The sequence below is a fragment of the Fukomys damarensis genome, unplaced genomic scaffold, assembly GCF_012274545.1.
Source record: "Fukomys damarensis isolate Sample0158 unplaced genomic scaffold, DMR_v1.0_HiC HiC_scaffold_18, whole genome shotgun sequence".
Taxonomy (NCBI): domain Eukaryota; kingdom Metazoa; phylum Chordata; class Mammalia; order Rodentia; family Bathyergidae; genus Fukomys; species Fukomys damarensis.
The window spans coordinates 43,303,356-43,318,377 of record NW_022900930.1 but is presented as its reverse complement, the minus strand read 5'-3'; the positions used below and the strand labels follow the sequence as shown (position 1 = coordinate 43,318,377).

General features: G+C 39.7%; 1 protein-coding gene and 1 pseudogene across 1 annotated transcript in view; both read right to left on the bottom strand.

Annotated features, from left to right (window-relative positions):
- Window positions 1-15,022, bottom strand: part of Ppp3cc (protein phosphatase 3 catalytic subunit gamma) — a 76,381-nt gene that overhangs the window by 48,836 nt on the left and 12,523 nt on the right. The window lies entirely within an intron of this gene.
- On the bottom strand, window positions 11,858-11,968 carry LOC117286804 (annotated as a pseudogene).

Below are 15,022 nucleotides of genomic sequence, written 5' to 3'. Positions count from 1 at the left end.
TCACCGAGATAACCCCGGGCCTTGTGCTTATGAGGCAGGTGGCAGAACAACTGAGCTAAATCCCCGTCCCAAAAAATACAAACTACTGATGACAAATATCACCAAGGGATCATTCAGCACACAGGCTCCACATCCACGAATTCAAACAACACTGATCAAAAATATTTAGGAGAAAAACTGTTAGTACTGATGCCAAGTGGAGACTTTTCTTCTTGTCATTCTTCCCTAAATAGTACATTATATCTACACAGTATTTCCATTACAGTAAGTATTGTAAGTAATCTACAGGTGATTTAAAGTACACAGCAAGACATGCAGAAGCTATGTGCAAAATGTATAGCATTTGATATAAGGAATTGAGCACTCACAGACTTTAGTATTTGCAAGTGTTTTTGGAACCAATTCCCCACAAATACTGAGGGACACAACAGTCTTACCGAATTACTACTATATGCCAAGCACTGTTCTATGTATTAGCAAAAAAAAAAAAAAAAATTTTTTTTTTTTTTTTGCACTGGGGATCGAACTTGGGTCCTTGTGCTTGTGAGGCAGGTGGCAGAACCTCTGAGCTAAATCCCCAGCCCAAGAAAGTAATTTTTGTTTGTTTTTCTTTTTTTTACCAAGACCATAACAATCCTTTATCATGGGGAGGTTCTGCCGGGTGTCTCTGAACAAAGGAGAGAAAAGCAACAGGGACAGAACAGGGAGCTTCTTTTATAGGAGGGGGTGGGGTTAGCCTGAGCTGGGGTGGAGTTGAGTGAGGTAGTATTAAGAGATTGGAGGAGCCTGTGACATCACCAGTAGGGGCCTTGACATCACTAGCTGCTAGCAGGTAGCAAGTATCAGGTTACTCTTTGGCGGGAGAAGAGGCACGATGGGAAGAAGCAGCCTGTCCGTTGATGGGAGAAGCCACATTTTAACATGGAGGCTGCTATTCCATGTGGCAGCCATCTTAAGGCAAGGGAAATCTAACATTCCAGGCTTTTTGTTTTATGGTTTTTGGGCAAAGGTTTCTTCTGGAGCTGCTTCAAGATGACAAAGGGGCAAAGGTTGGGGCTAAACCTGGAGCTGGTGGGAGCAGCGGTAGGTGGGGGCTTCTTCCCTCTGCTGCAGTGGCTGATACCCCGCCATGATGATTCCATGACTGTCTGGTTGGTAAATGCCTTCATGCATTCCTGCAAGAAATTTTGAAAACAGCAAAGCAGACAGGGCCCTATCATGATTAAAAGGCGTATACAAGACAGTGGGCCTAAGAAGGGAAGTAGCCAAGGCATAATTTGGGGAAGCCAGGAATAGCTCTGGTCTATTCCCCAAGAATTCCATTGTCCTTTTTGCTCTTCGATGCACTGCTGTAATTCTTTAATCTCTGCTTTAACAATCCCTGACTGGTTAACAAAATAACAGCATTCTTCACCTAGCACTCGGCATATTCCCCCTTGGGCTGCTGTCAGCATGTCAAGGGCCCTTCTATTTTGTAACACAACTGCTGCTAGAGAATTTATTTGATCTTGTACTATATTTAAGGACTGGCTTATTTCATCCATGTCTTCCGAAATCTCTATGAACAGGGCCTGACAGAAGTGTGTGGATGCGGAAATGCCCGCTATCCCTGTTGCCATCCTGGTGAGCACCCTACTCCCACTAAGAAGGGGACCAAAAGGAGAGCTGCCCTTTTTCTGATTGTGTTCTGTGTGAGAACTTGTTTAAACATCTGATCTTCTGTATAAATGGTCATGGGAAAGCTAAGGAAGGCTATGTAACAGAAAATGTCAGACTGACTGGGGCATTGGGATGCCTCTTGGTTACATATGCCGTTGGACAGGCAGATCGGATGCTCTTCTGAGATAAAGAGGGAGCAATCAAGGCAAGTGATGTTATTCTGCCCCATGCATGTCAGGTTAGTGGTTTGTGTAGGGAATGGGAGAGCAAAGGGTCCCAGAACTGTGGATAAATTGCCAGTATTTGAGACAGGTTAAAATCTAGGGGAGGGGAATTGGAGCAAACGAGCGGGGGTAAACCAACATACACATCCAATGGCCTGAGATATGGACAGAGAGAGATAGTGGAGGGTGGCATTAATAGGTGTTGTAGCCTTTTTTGAGACTGGTTCTCTGGTTTACCACTTGGAGATCTGTCCCTTTATAGGGAGGTGGAGTGGTGGGCATTGATAGTCTCTGTCGCTAGTGCCTATTCATTGACTGCCTCTTTTGGTTATTCTTTTCTGCTGGGTGTTTAAGACCAAGTTAAAGTGAGATCTATGTTAATCAATATGAACATCTTGCTGTCAAGGTCAGTTAAGTCTCTTTAGGCATATTTTGGAACCATGCACAGAGCCTCTCAGCTCCTGTCAGTGTCAGCCGTTAGGATGGGTCATGGGCGTTGCTTCACAAGTTGCTTTCAGTGAAAGCATGGGAGATTTTTTTTCCAGGTGACCCTCTTTTGGTACACATTACATTTATCCTCTGGTGTCCAGCAATCTCCCTGTCCAGGAGGTTGGGTGACTTACCAAAGATGTAAGGCATTGTAGAAAAGGTTCCTTCATACCTTGGATCTTTGATGACCTTGGAGGGCCAGGGCCAAAATATTGGTTTGAAGTTCTACAGCAGCCTCATTCACTTTGGTGGTTGAACACCCAGAAGAGAAGATCAGTGACATCAGTAGTAACTTAGGAGCAATGAGCTTAACTATCATAACTTTATCTGGATAGCAAGCACCCTGGAATCTAAAATATAGTTAGAGGACTGTTATTTTTATCAGTCATGCTTGTTCTAGTAGTTGATTTCCTATAGAATATTAACAGAAAAAACTTTGAATCAGGAGCCACACATAATAATATTTTAGCATGACAATCATGACGACATTATCTTCTCAACAAACTTAGATATGTATCTTAGTATAAAATAGCCATCATTAAATGTATTTATTCCCCTCTAAAACACATAAAAAAAACCCCAGGAAACTCCTATTTAAGTTATACCTTTTGATAGGATGCCATCTAAGGAAAGTGTATGGGCCTACAAATGTACCTGTAATCTTGAGTAGGAGGATCAGAAGAGAAGGGCGAATACCTGGATCAAAAGGTTATTGCCATAAACAATATGTTGCAAGATGTGTATAGTCAGAAAACATGAATACTTTTGTACACCAGAAAAGTAGCAATAATAATTATTATAATTATATGAAACCTTACGTCCTATAGTGTAGCCTGGAACCAAAAGGATCTTTTTTAATAACTCCCTGTTTTTCCACAGAAAATATTATATTTTGAAGATGACCATTATAAACATCAAAATAACATGTTTAGAATTCAACCCTCTGATGATAACCATTGTAAAAATTTTATAAAAACATATTTAGCAATGTTTATTGGGGATGTATTGTCCCATAAGGCTATGAAAATTAATGGGGCTTGGACTGGGGATTTAGCTCAGTGGTGCCTCCACCTGCCTCACAAGCACAAGGACCCAAGTTTGATCCTTGGTACACACACACACATACACACACACACACACACACACACACACACACACACACACACAAAATAATAGGGCTCCCCATTAGTGAATAAAGATCAGAATAAATTTTTCTGAGCAGCTGTTTCTTTATTCACCAACAGGAGTCTACCCAAACCTAAAAGTTTATATTTAATTATCTTGACAATTTTTTTATCTAACCTGTAAAACCAGACTGTAGAAATTCACAATTTATTTGTATCTTGAAGTCATTTAGATCAAAAAATATAATTGGACAAACACTTTCAAACACTTGGACAGACAGAGACAAACATATAAGACAATTTACGAAACTAGAGTGCACTCAAATATATTTGGCCAATTGAATTATAACATCTCTTTTAATTAAAATTAGCCAAAACATTTTCAGGTCATTAACAGAGACCTCTTGTAAATTTAAAATCAGAAGGACTATAAATGTAAACCTTGTATAGCAAACTTGAAACCAACAAGCAAACATATATAAATCACTTCTGCATATCTTCTCGACATACCTAGGCCTTCTGGTCTTGTGTATCTCTCTTTAGTCTTCTAACAAGACAAACATACAAAATCTTTTTATATCAAAAGTATATTCTCTTTATTTTTAGCCTTTTAAAATATATATTTTTTCCATCTCATTTACTATAAACCCTTCATAACAAACTTGGCTTCAGTTGTTAAAATTTTAAAATGTCCCTTTTTTATTTCCTGTGTTCAGGAAAGTACAGAAAGAGCAAGTTAACCCTATATTACAATGTAAGAATTTGTAATGTACAAGAAATGTTTTAAGCATCCTGATAAAACATTACTTTAAGTTGGAGATGAAAGGTACATCTGTCAATTAGCCAAAGGAGGGAATGACAACGAAGTTCCTGCCCAGGGTGGGTGTAGGGTCAAGAACAGAGATTATTTATGGGGTTCAGAGACATCTGAGATACAAGAATAGCCTATTATCCTGTAGGCCTAGAGTTTTATCTCTGCCTTAAATTTCCAAAATGTAGAAAAATGTGTAAACTTGAGATACAAAGACCCATTTACTTTGTAAGTGAAACAAACAAACAAAAACTTGTACTGTTTTTGAAACAAATTAACTCCCAGTTGGCTTACAGATAACCTATTGAAAGGTAAATTTTTCAGAGCGGCCTTCCAAACCTCGACCTCCTCAACAGAGTTGTTTCCTTTCAGAAAGGTTTGGGAGGTATAGTATTGTGGAGGAGCATGGGTAATATTCCACTTTGGGATCTGGGCAGTAGATTTATGGATATTAATTAAGAAATTAGAATATGTTATTTGTGGGAAGGGTAGGGGAAAGGAAATAAGGGAAAAGAAAAATATGAGAAAAGGAAAAAATGGAAACAAAGTCTTTGTAATTAGGGGAGGATGGCGGGGGTGAAGGGAGGGTAGGGACAAGGGGAAAAAATGAGAACCAAGACCTGTCATTTAAAGGTACAAGATCCCAATGATGAATGTAACTGTACTGTATACTTTAAAAGTACCAATAAACTCAATGAAAAAAAAAACAACAAAAAAAAGAAAGGTAAATTTTTATACAAATAAGCAAACTTGAATACCAAAGCTAGAGGAAACTCACACACCATTTTACAATAATTTTAAGTAATTAAGTCCAAACAGTAACATATACAAGATAAGAATAAAATGGCATTTTACCAAGAAGGGCCTCACAGGCAGAAGAAACTTTTTAAAAGCAGTCTGGTGGATCAACAGTAGTCACTTTAGAGTTTGGTCAGGGTCAGGGAGGGAGTCGCCCAGGCCGAGAATGGGGGGCGGGGTGGAACAAGAGGGGTGGGTGATGCTGTTAGGCCTAGAAGTACCTGAGGGGGCAAACAGGTTTGGCAGAGGGAGAGGCAATAAAGAAGGCTTGTAGGTAGGGGATTTCTGACCATTTGCCATTGCATTGACAAAAACTGCATAAATTGCTCAGTATGTTAAAATTGAAAGCGCCATTGAGATTTATTATCTAATTTGTACTGAGGTCAAACTTGGTTGCAAACAAAATGAGTCATTTTGGCTCCAAGTAGGCTCCCAATAGTCCAAGGGGACAATGTTGTGCCAGGAGGCAGCCAAGAGGCGTTGAGGGAGGGGGTTTCGGCTGTTGGGTGCCCATGTTAGGGTGAGTAAGGGGGAGTTAGTTCCCTAGGAGGAGGGCAAAACAGATGAATGGCTTCTTCTCTCTTGATAGTCCCTGAGCCGGTCCCAGAAGAGGAGAATGAGAGCAGTCAGGCCAGTGGGGCGTCCCCCAGGGGCATGGTCCTGGGCCCAGTGGCCCGAGGTCTCTCTGATAAGCACTTGGATTTCCGAGTAGTCCCCAGAGGAAGAGAATGAGAATGAGACACAGGACCCTCTACTAGAGAGTGAAGTTAGCTACCTACTCACCCTGAAACCAGTGACCAGTGTGGATGTGAGTCGTCAGCAATGGCAAAGGTAGAAAGCCCCAAGGAGGTCCTGGCTCTTCAGATGTGGTCCGGAGGAAGTGGCCAAAAGGCTAATTGACCCCGATTATCACTTAATGGACTGCCTTCCTCCTGGGTCTTGGCACCAGATATGTTAGGTTAAAAAGAGCCAAAAAGCAGGACCACACCAGGACCATAACAAGCCTTTATTACGGGGAGGATCTGCTGGGCTGTCTCTGAACAAAGGAGAGAAAGCCATTTTTTTGTTTTTGCTTTTTGAGGCAGGGCCTCCCTTTGTAGTTCAGGCTGGCCCTGAACTCACTATGTAGCCCAGACTGGCCTCGAACTTTCAGGAATCCTCTTTGCCTCAGCCTCCTGAGTGCTGGAATTACTGGTGTGCGCCACCATGCCCAACTCAAGACAATATCTTAATGCATAAAAGGATACACAGATACCTTTAAAATACCATACAACAATTTCTCAGATAGATATCATAATCTATTTAATGAATCTCCAATTTTTGGAAATCTCAGTATTATTAAATATTTTGCTATTACACCATCTATAGCAAGATTTTATTTTCCAAAAATGGCCACAACATTTCTCATCACACATACTCTTTTGCAATGTGACCTTGGCCTTCCCCATCAGTGCCTGCCTTGTCTCTTGGAATGCCTGTTCTCCAGCAGAGTGGGGCTCTCATCAGTAAGACCAGCTAAGCCAGGCCTCCAGTAATCTCCAGCTTGGGTGAAGACTACATAGGTCCCTAAGGAACTTGGCCATGTGCCAAGTACTTTGTGCCATTGGTCTTTTTCTCCTTTCTCTTCTCAAAAGCAGAGGTAGGGCTGGGGAATGTAGCTCAATGGAACAGTACTTGCCTAGTATGCACAAGGCCTTAATTTTGATCCCCAGCATAAAATAATAAATAAAATGTCACATTTATTTTTAAAAGCAGTATATTAAGCAATAATAACCTATTTTTATGACTAAGTAACTAAAATAATGATTGTCTGTATCTTTAAAAATTCATACAGTGGAAGAGGCTTTTCTGTTAATGTTTCAGCAAGAAAATACAGCACTGAGGTTCAATACCAGTATCTATCTTTTGCTGAGACATTTTGGCATTATGGTCATTATAAAATCAAGAAAAGAGAAAAGATGAGTCAAACTGCATTGTTTTATTCTTTAATTTTATTTATTTCTTCTCCTGAGCTATCATTCCCCATTAGGATGGTGGAGCCATCATGGCTGTCTTTTCTCAAGGGGCAAGAGGGAAGAGCTACAAAAACACTGCTGTCCTTCACCCACTGCAGTAGAGATGTGTGAACACTCAGTTTTCTGGGGAGTAAGTCAATAAAAATTATTTTATTAACTATTAATTATAGGCATATATGTATCTATGTATACACTCACATAACATTTTTGAAGGTATTGTTATGAATCAAAAATTTCATATAGAGTACAACCAATGAAGTCATTTTTAAAGGCTAGAATATGAAAATCTACTAGATGATAAGTAATAAGTCAAATGCCCCATATTTAATATCTATGACTGCTCCAGTACTTACTTACAAATAAACCCATACAGTACGGTCTAAATCACGACTTAAACTGTGTTAGAAAATATAGTAAGGAAATACATCCAAGGGGTAGTGCTACACAACAAGATTCTACATTAGTCTATTCTTTCTATTTTCCTTTCAACTTTTTACCTATACTTTTATAATCAGGAAAGATACATTTAAAGAAATCAGCATATATAATTACATATATACTACATGATCATACTGATATCCTAAGTGAATATTTCAAGCTGAAAGAAAATGATGAAAGTTATAAGTAGGGGTGTTTAGGTTACAGATGAGATTATACTTTCTATCTTTGCTTATATTCTAATTTTTCTAAGTTTTTATAAACTTTATTAAAAGGGAAAGTAACAGCAGATGCCAGCAGGAAAAAAAAGGCAATCCCACTGTGGATCACTTTCCCTATGTAAATCAGTTTTATACTTAAACAAAGACTTTCCTCAAACAAACAAGAGCTGTACCCCAGACTAACTTTAACCAGTAATATTAAAAATTCAACCTTGAATTTAAGCTATACTTTTAAACAACCAAAATCACCAACATGACACACAGGAAATTCTGTGGCTTACACTTTCAGACATTAAAAGAAGTGGTAGTGGGAGAGAGGTAGATCTCCTAAGACTCCTGGCCCTGGTATGCACACACTGTTTCCAGGCATTCCATCAAACACTCTGTGAGAGGGCAGATGTCATTACTGTCCAGGTAGACCTGACCGAATTACATGAGACCTTTAAATCGGACATAGGGGTTCCAAGATCTGCAGTGCAAGGGGGATTGGCCATACAAGTTCTCCGTTACTGGCTTGAAGACAGAAGGGCCCACAGTACAAGGAGTGCAGGCAGCCTCAAAGAGCTAAGTGGCCCACAATCAACAGACAGCAAAATATAAAGAGCCCATTTCTACTACCACAAGCAAGGAAATCCTGCCAACAACCTACATGCTCTTGAAAGCCGGTTCTTTGCCAGAGATCCAGATGAGAACTCAGCCTGGGAGGCACTTTGCTTTTGGCCTTCGAGGCCTTAAGCAAGCAGTCCATGTCACAAATGGACTTCTGACCTATGCAACTGTAAGCTAAGACAGACGCTGGTGTAACCCTCTACACTTGTGGGAATTTGCAATACAGCAACATAAAACTAATGCAGAACCTTGGGTAATTTTGGAGGTCAACGTTTCCTCTCCGTGACCTTTCAACATTTATAAGTATACTTTCACACAGTGTAGGGGTTGCTGGGGATGGAATCCAGGGCCTTACACATGCGAAGCACATGTTCTATCGCTGAACTACACTCCCAGCCCCACATATACACTTTTAAATACACAAGTAAGTAATACTGGCTTCCTCTTGAAAGAGAAACCACAATTTCTAACAGTACCGTGACTCATAAAACAGATAAACTGAAAAAACCAAACCAGTCATGTGTGTTACTGACTAAACTCAAACTAGATTCTTCAGATCCATATGTTCCAAGATAAGACTTCAGGCAAATTATTTAATAGGAACTGCCCAGACCTACTTCATTAATTCTAGAAACTCATCTACAAATTCTAACTGGCCCTTCCAAAAATTACAAACTTCCACCATAAATCCAAAACTGTCACTAATCTGACGACAATACCCAATGAGCACCTTTTGCAACTGCCTCCCTCTTGAGGGATCACTAGGTTCTTCTGGTATCCTCTGTTTACTGGGACACAGTAAATAAATCTAGCTTTTTAAAAAAGTACAAATAAAGGCTTCTCTGCTTTAGATCAGTGGACTTCATAACTACTACAGATTTCACCAAGTTTTGTCTCTGCGATGGAGCAGTGTGCACAAGTGGAACCACTTCAATGTCCTCCTGCTCAAGACTACCCTGCCTGTGACAGAGGCCTGAGCTCCATCCTTTGTGAAGCACTTCCGCCTCAAGGTGATGTGCGGGTCCTCTGACTTTCCAAGTCTTAGCAGGCTGAGCGGAGACGAGTGAAAGAGGGCTTCTACCTAACCGACAGCATCGCTGTCATCTACTACTTGTTCAGTTATCTTGAGTGCTGTTCCACAAGGAGAGGACAGATGGGCCTAACAAGTCGGTCCTCCAACCACTCCCAAAGGCTAAGTTCAGGTCTCATCACACCAGCATCTCTGGACAAACTCTGCCTCAGGCCACCTTTTCTAAAACTTCACGAAGACTTTTCCCAGCCCTTGCAATCCTGCTGTGTTGAGCTCTGGAGCTGCCTCACTGATGCAGCTGGTGTTTGGGGTCACTCCTCGCCTTCTGGAGACATGTGACAGCAAAGGGGCTGTTCATTCCCACCAATGGCAGCAATCTAATATCCCCTCGGGAACTATTCCATCTTAGGGCTTCATACTTCAGATTATGAATATAATTCCATCAAGGAAGAATTTAGGATTACAAATGGTCTCTTGGTGAACTTTTGTTGATATTGTTGTTTTGGTTTTTTTTTTGGTACTGGGGATTGAGCTCTGGACTTTGTGCTTGTGAGGCAGGCAGCAGAACCACTGAGCTAAATCCCCCACCCTCTTGGTGAACTTTTAATATGAATAATTTTTTTTCTCCCAGTACCAGGACTGAATTGTCCCCAGACTCTTTCGAAATTTTATTTTGAGACAGGGTCTCACTAAATCACCCAGGCAGGCCTTGAATTTGTGATCCTCCCACCTCAGTGTCCTAAGTACATAGCTGGTATTATGGGTACTGGCCACCACACTTGGCATGAGCAAGACACCTTAAAACAAAAATTCAGAACTCTGGCTATCCAAGGGACTGCATTCTTTCTATAGACAAGTCTCAATATGTTGCCCAGAATGGCCTGGAACTCCTGCACTCAAGTAATCTCAAGTCTCGGCCTCCTGAATAGCTGGGACTACAGGTATGTGTCACCACAACAAGCTTTGCATTTTTTACAATGCAGAAGCTCCCAAATGCAATTAGAAGGGCTGGGGATGTTGCTCAACAACACAGCACCTTCCTGGCAAGTAAGTACGAGGTCCTGAGTTCAATCCCCAAAACAACAACAACCACAACAAAAAAAACCAAATGCAACTAGAATTCTAATGTTCTCCTAAAAGACTTCTCAACTGCCAGGATATAAAGAAGAAATTTCACTGAAGAAATAAAACTTGTGCAGGCCTCTCTGACCTCTATCGACTAGTTCTTATTTTGGTGTTCTCTGGAGATTAAAAACCCAGAAAAGGCAAAATCACCAAAACACTCACTTCTGTGCTTTTTGACATACTCTTAAATTTTCTTTTAGAGTTCCTCACTTTAAAGAATAAGTTTCCCAATAATCACTCTCACTTGTTCCTGTGTTTGAAAAGATAAAGCCTACAACTGTCTTACCTAAAGATATCCATGACTTACACAAAACCATTATGATATCATTCACATCGACAGCATCTTTGGGTTTATACTAAGTGGTCATTATATACCTCAAAGCTTTGATATTTCACTTTATTTTAAAACTTTAAAGGATTACAGAAATTATCTTTGTTTGGCATTCTCTGACTTATTCAAAACTTTGCTTTATTATCCTTGTGTTAAAAAAAACTCAGCCTAATAAAAGATTAATCATGTATAAGAAATTCATGTATAAGAATTACATACATTATACAATATACATGTATATTTTATGTATAAGAAATTCCTAATTAATTCCTAGATTAATCATGTATAAGAAAAATGTGTTTAGACTATGCATTAGCTGAGCTCAGTGGTATACATCTTTAGTCCCAGCTACTCCGGAGGCTGAGGCAGGAGGTGTACCTGAGTACAGGAGCTCCAGGCCAGCCTGGAAAACATAGTAAGACTATCTCAATCAATAAATAAAGGATGTGCTTCAACATCTGGTTATCTTTCAGATTAAAGAAAACATACAGGACACAGAATGACACTAGTAATAGATGTAAAAAACAATTTTTTTTTTTTTTTTTGGTTTTTTGAGACAGAGTCTTACTATGTAGTTGAGACTGACCTGGAACTTACTATGTAGCCCAGGCTGGTCTTGAACTCACAGTGATCCTCCTGCCTCAGCACGCCCGAGTGCTGGGATTACAGGCATGCACCACCATGCCTGGCTGTAAAAAATATTTTATGTCTTAGATTAAAGTTTGCACCGATGAAATTCCTAATACACTATAGGACAAGTAAAAGGAAGGATTGTAGATGTGTTAATGTCTTTTCTGTTTATAATATATTCTTAATTCCAGGATAACTGGACCTGATAAAGTACTTAACTATCATAGAAGATTCCACTCTCTTCCATCTGACAATGTTGGTTAATGTAATAAATTAGCTAAAGTCCCATCATCCATAAGTGATTTCTGCTTCTTCCTGACATTCACCCAGTTCTCCATTACATCCTAAAGATCAGGAATTGAGCCTTACAGGAGACACATCAGAGAACTTCTGCAAATATATGTATCATTCACTTGTAACTCCTGATACTACACTTGATCTTAGCCAAAAGGCCGAGAAACGACCACTTTTAACTCCTGATACCAGAGAGAATAAATCAATCATGCAGATTGCTAATATCACTGCTATGAACAGATCGTGGTTGAGTCAGGATTTCCAGAAGTATTTTGGTCCAAAAGAAGACCTGGTGAATAGACTGTTTATATCCCAAGATCATTAGAAGACATCAGACTTTCCCAGGTGACAGAAGCCACTGATTATTGTTGTACATTGTGTGGTGTTGTCCTTTAATCTTTTGATTCTGTTTCTTTTGGGGGGGGGTTGTTTGAGGCAGGGTCTCACTATGTAGTGTAGGCTGGTCTTGAACTCACTATTTAGACCAGGCTGGCCTTGGACTTGCAGTGATTCTCCTGCCTCAGCCTCCCAAGTGCTGGGATTATAGACATGCATCTTCTCTCTCTGCTGGTTCAAAATTCTAGACTGTCAGGAGACACCCTTTCTTTTATTGTTGGTATTATCAAGACGTGTGTATGTGTGTGGTGCTGGAGACTGAGGCCAGGGCCTGCACCTACTAAGCCAACTGCTCTATCAATGAACTGTAACTCCAGCCCTCTATCAAGACCTCTATCCTTGATAATCATCAAATATCAGACTTATTTTTCATAAATGTTAACACTGAACAATCCACATTCAGATTTTTTTTTAAACTTACTTGGCTGTAAAAGGAAGATCCAAATAGATGAGCTATATGGGAAGCCCTATTTCAAAACCAATAATATTGTAATTCTTGCCTGAGTTTCTGTCCTCTGTGGATACCAAATATGTTATCTTCAGAGTCTTAAATGTTGCTGGGCAGCCAGTCAGGCCAGGCAATGCAACAAGTGATCATCAGAGAATTAACAACAGATAGACTCCAAAATGTCTACCGTCAAAAGGCTGATAAACATCCAAAACTTACCAAGTAACAGTATGAATCTTGATTGCTCTTCCCCCACATCGAAAAGCCTTTTGGGTTAGCTGAAGAATGATCAGAGGCAGAGATTGAAACTTGAAACAGACACCACAAACTGCTCAGAAATGCTCAGACTAAGATTTGCAAAACAGATAAACGGAAACCACAGTGAACATCACAGACCATCTAAGTACAAGATCATTTTTAAATAACAGCCCCCCCAGGCATGTATGTTCCAGGACCACAGACACACTTCAGATAAGAGTAACTTCTCTGGGACTGAAGTGGACCAAAGGCAGAGCCACTGTCCCAGCAAGTCCCTCAAGCTACAGGTTCTAGCCAACCCTGGCTGGACTACTGACTTCGCCCTGACCTCCCTTCATGACTAACCACACCTAACACGTTTCCTGTCCTCTTTCTAATTCCTTCCTTCTAGGTGCCCCACAGTTCTTCAGGTGCGTGTCAATCTTTTCTGTAAGAAGCTAAATAAATTAAACTTAGTTTTGACACAGATGTGTTCTGGTGGTCTTCATTGGTGGGTTTTAACACTTCCAAAGCACAGAACTGGTGGCTGAGAGTTAGGGATAGAATATTTTTTGCTAAATACTTTTTAAAATTTTATAACACATTACTTACTGTATTATTATTAAAAAATAAAATTATTTTAGAAATGTAAATAATTCTACCGTAAATGAATCAGTCAATAGTAATACTACTACTAATATCCATTCTGACCAGAAGTCACTCAAGAATCAGAATACTGCTGGACATTAGCAGACAGAAAAATTCACTACCTGTTTCTTCAAGGCCAAGAAAAGCACCCAGCGAGTAGGGGTCATTATTAGCTTTATGTCTTTAACTTATTACAAATAAATCTCAGATATGGAGATATGCTTAATAAGTTTAGCTCATACAGTACCATAAGTAAAGTAAGGGTTTTCAAGATTTTAAAAAACTTTTTAAATTTTTCAAATAGAATTTACAAAAATAAAACAGCATACTACCTATGAAGGATCAATTATAAACATCTGCTCATCTTTCAAACTATTTACAGATTTCTTTAAATCAAAGATACTATTATCCCAAACTACATACTAAAAACTTAAGTAGCCAGGTGTGGTGGCACATACCTATAATTCGGGCACTTGAGAGACTGAGGCGGGAGTATTGCTATGAGTTCAAGGCCAGCCTGAACTACACAGCAAGACCCTGTCTCAACAAGTGAATAAATACACACATATATACAGATAAAAGCAAACAAGCAAAATACTCCAGGAGTACAGCTGGGTGTGGTGGTACACACCTCCAGTCCCAGCTACTCTGGAGGCTATGACGGGGGTAGTACTTGAACCTAGGAGTTCAAGACCAGCATTGGCAATATACAAAGATTCTGTTTCAAAAAATTTTTTTAAAAGGAACGTTAAAAAAAAACAATAAAAATGAACACCACAAAAACAAACCTTGCTGGGCATGGTGGCACTTGCCTATAATCCCAGAACTCAGGAGGCTCACCATGAGTTTGAGGCCAGTTTAGGATACACAGTGAGTTCAAGGCCAGCCTGAACTATACAGCAAGACTCTGTTTCAGTACACAAAATAAACTAACAACAAAAAACAAAACAAAAACAAATCTCTTAGAATCCTACTAGCTAAAACCAACCACTGCTAAAATATTGATGTATATCTTTAAAATTTTAATTTTCAATACATTATTTTATAGACAATTATACTACATGGGCAATCTTATAATCTTCTTCTTCTTTTTTTTTGGTACCGGGGATTGAACTCAGGACCTTGTGCTGCCAGGCAGGCGCAGTGCCACTGAGCTAAACCCCTGGCCCATGTTCTTCTTACTTTAGTAGTAAACTATTAAAATTTTTTCATACCAACAAATATTCTATAATTTTCAGAATCTGCATCATGGAGACAGTGTAATTCATCTAATTGCTGCATTAAACAATGTGGTGGTTCTTTTTTGGTATTAAGAATAATATGGCTGAGCGTGGTGGCACATGCCTGTAATCCCAGCACTTGGGAGGCTGAGGCAGGAGGACTGCTGTGTGTTCGAGACCAGCCTGGGCTTACATAGTGAGTTCCAGGTCAGTCTCAACCACATAGTGAGACCCTGTCTCAAAACACCAAAAAAAAAAAAAAAAAAAAAAAAAAA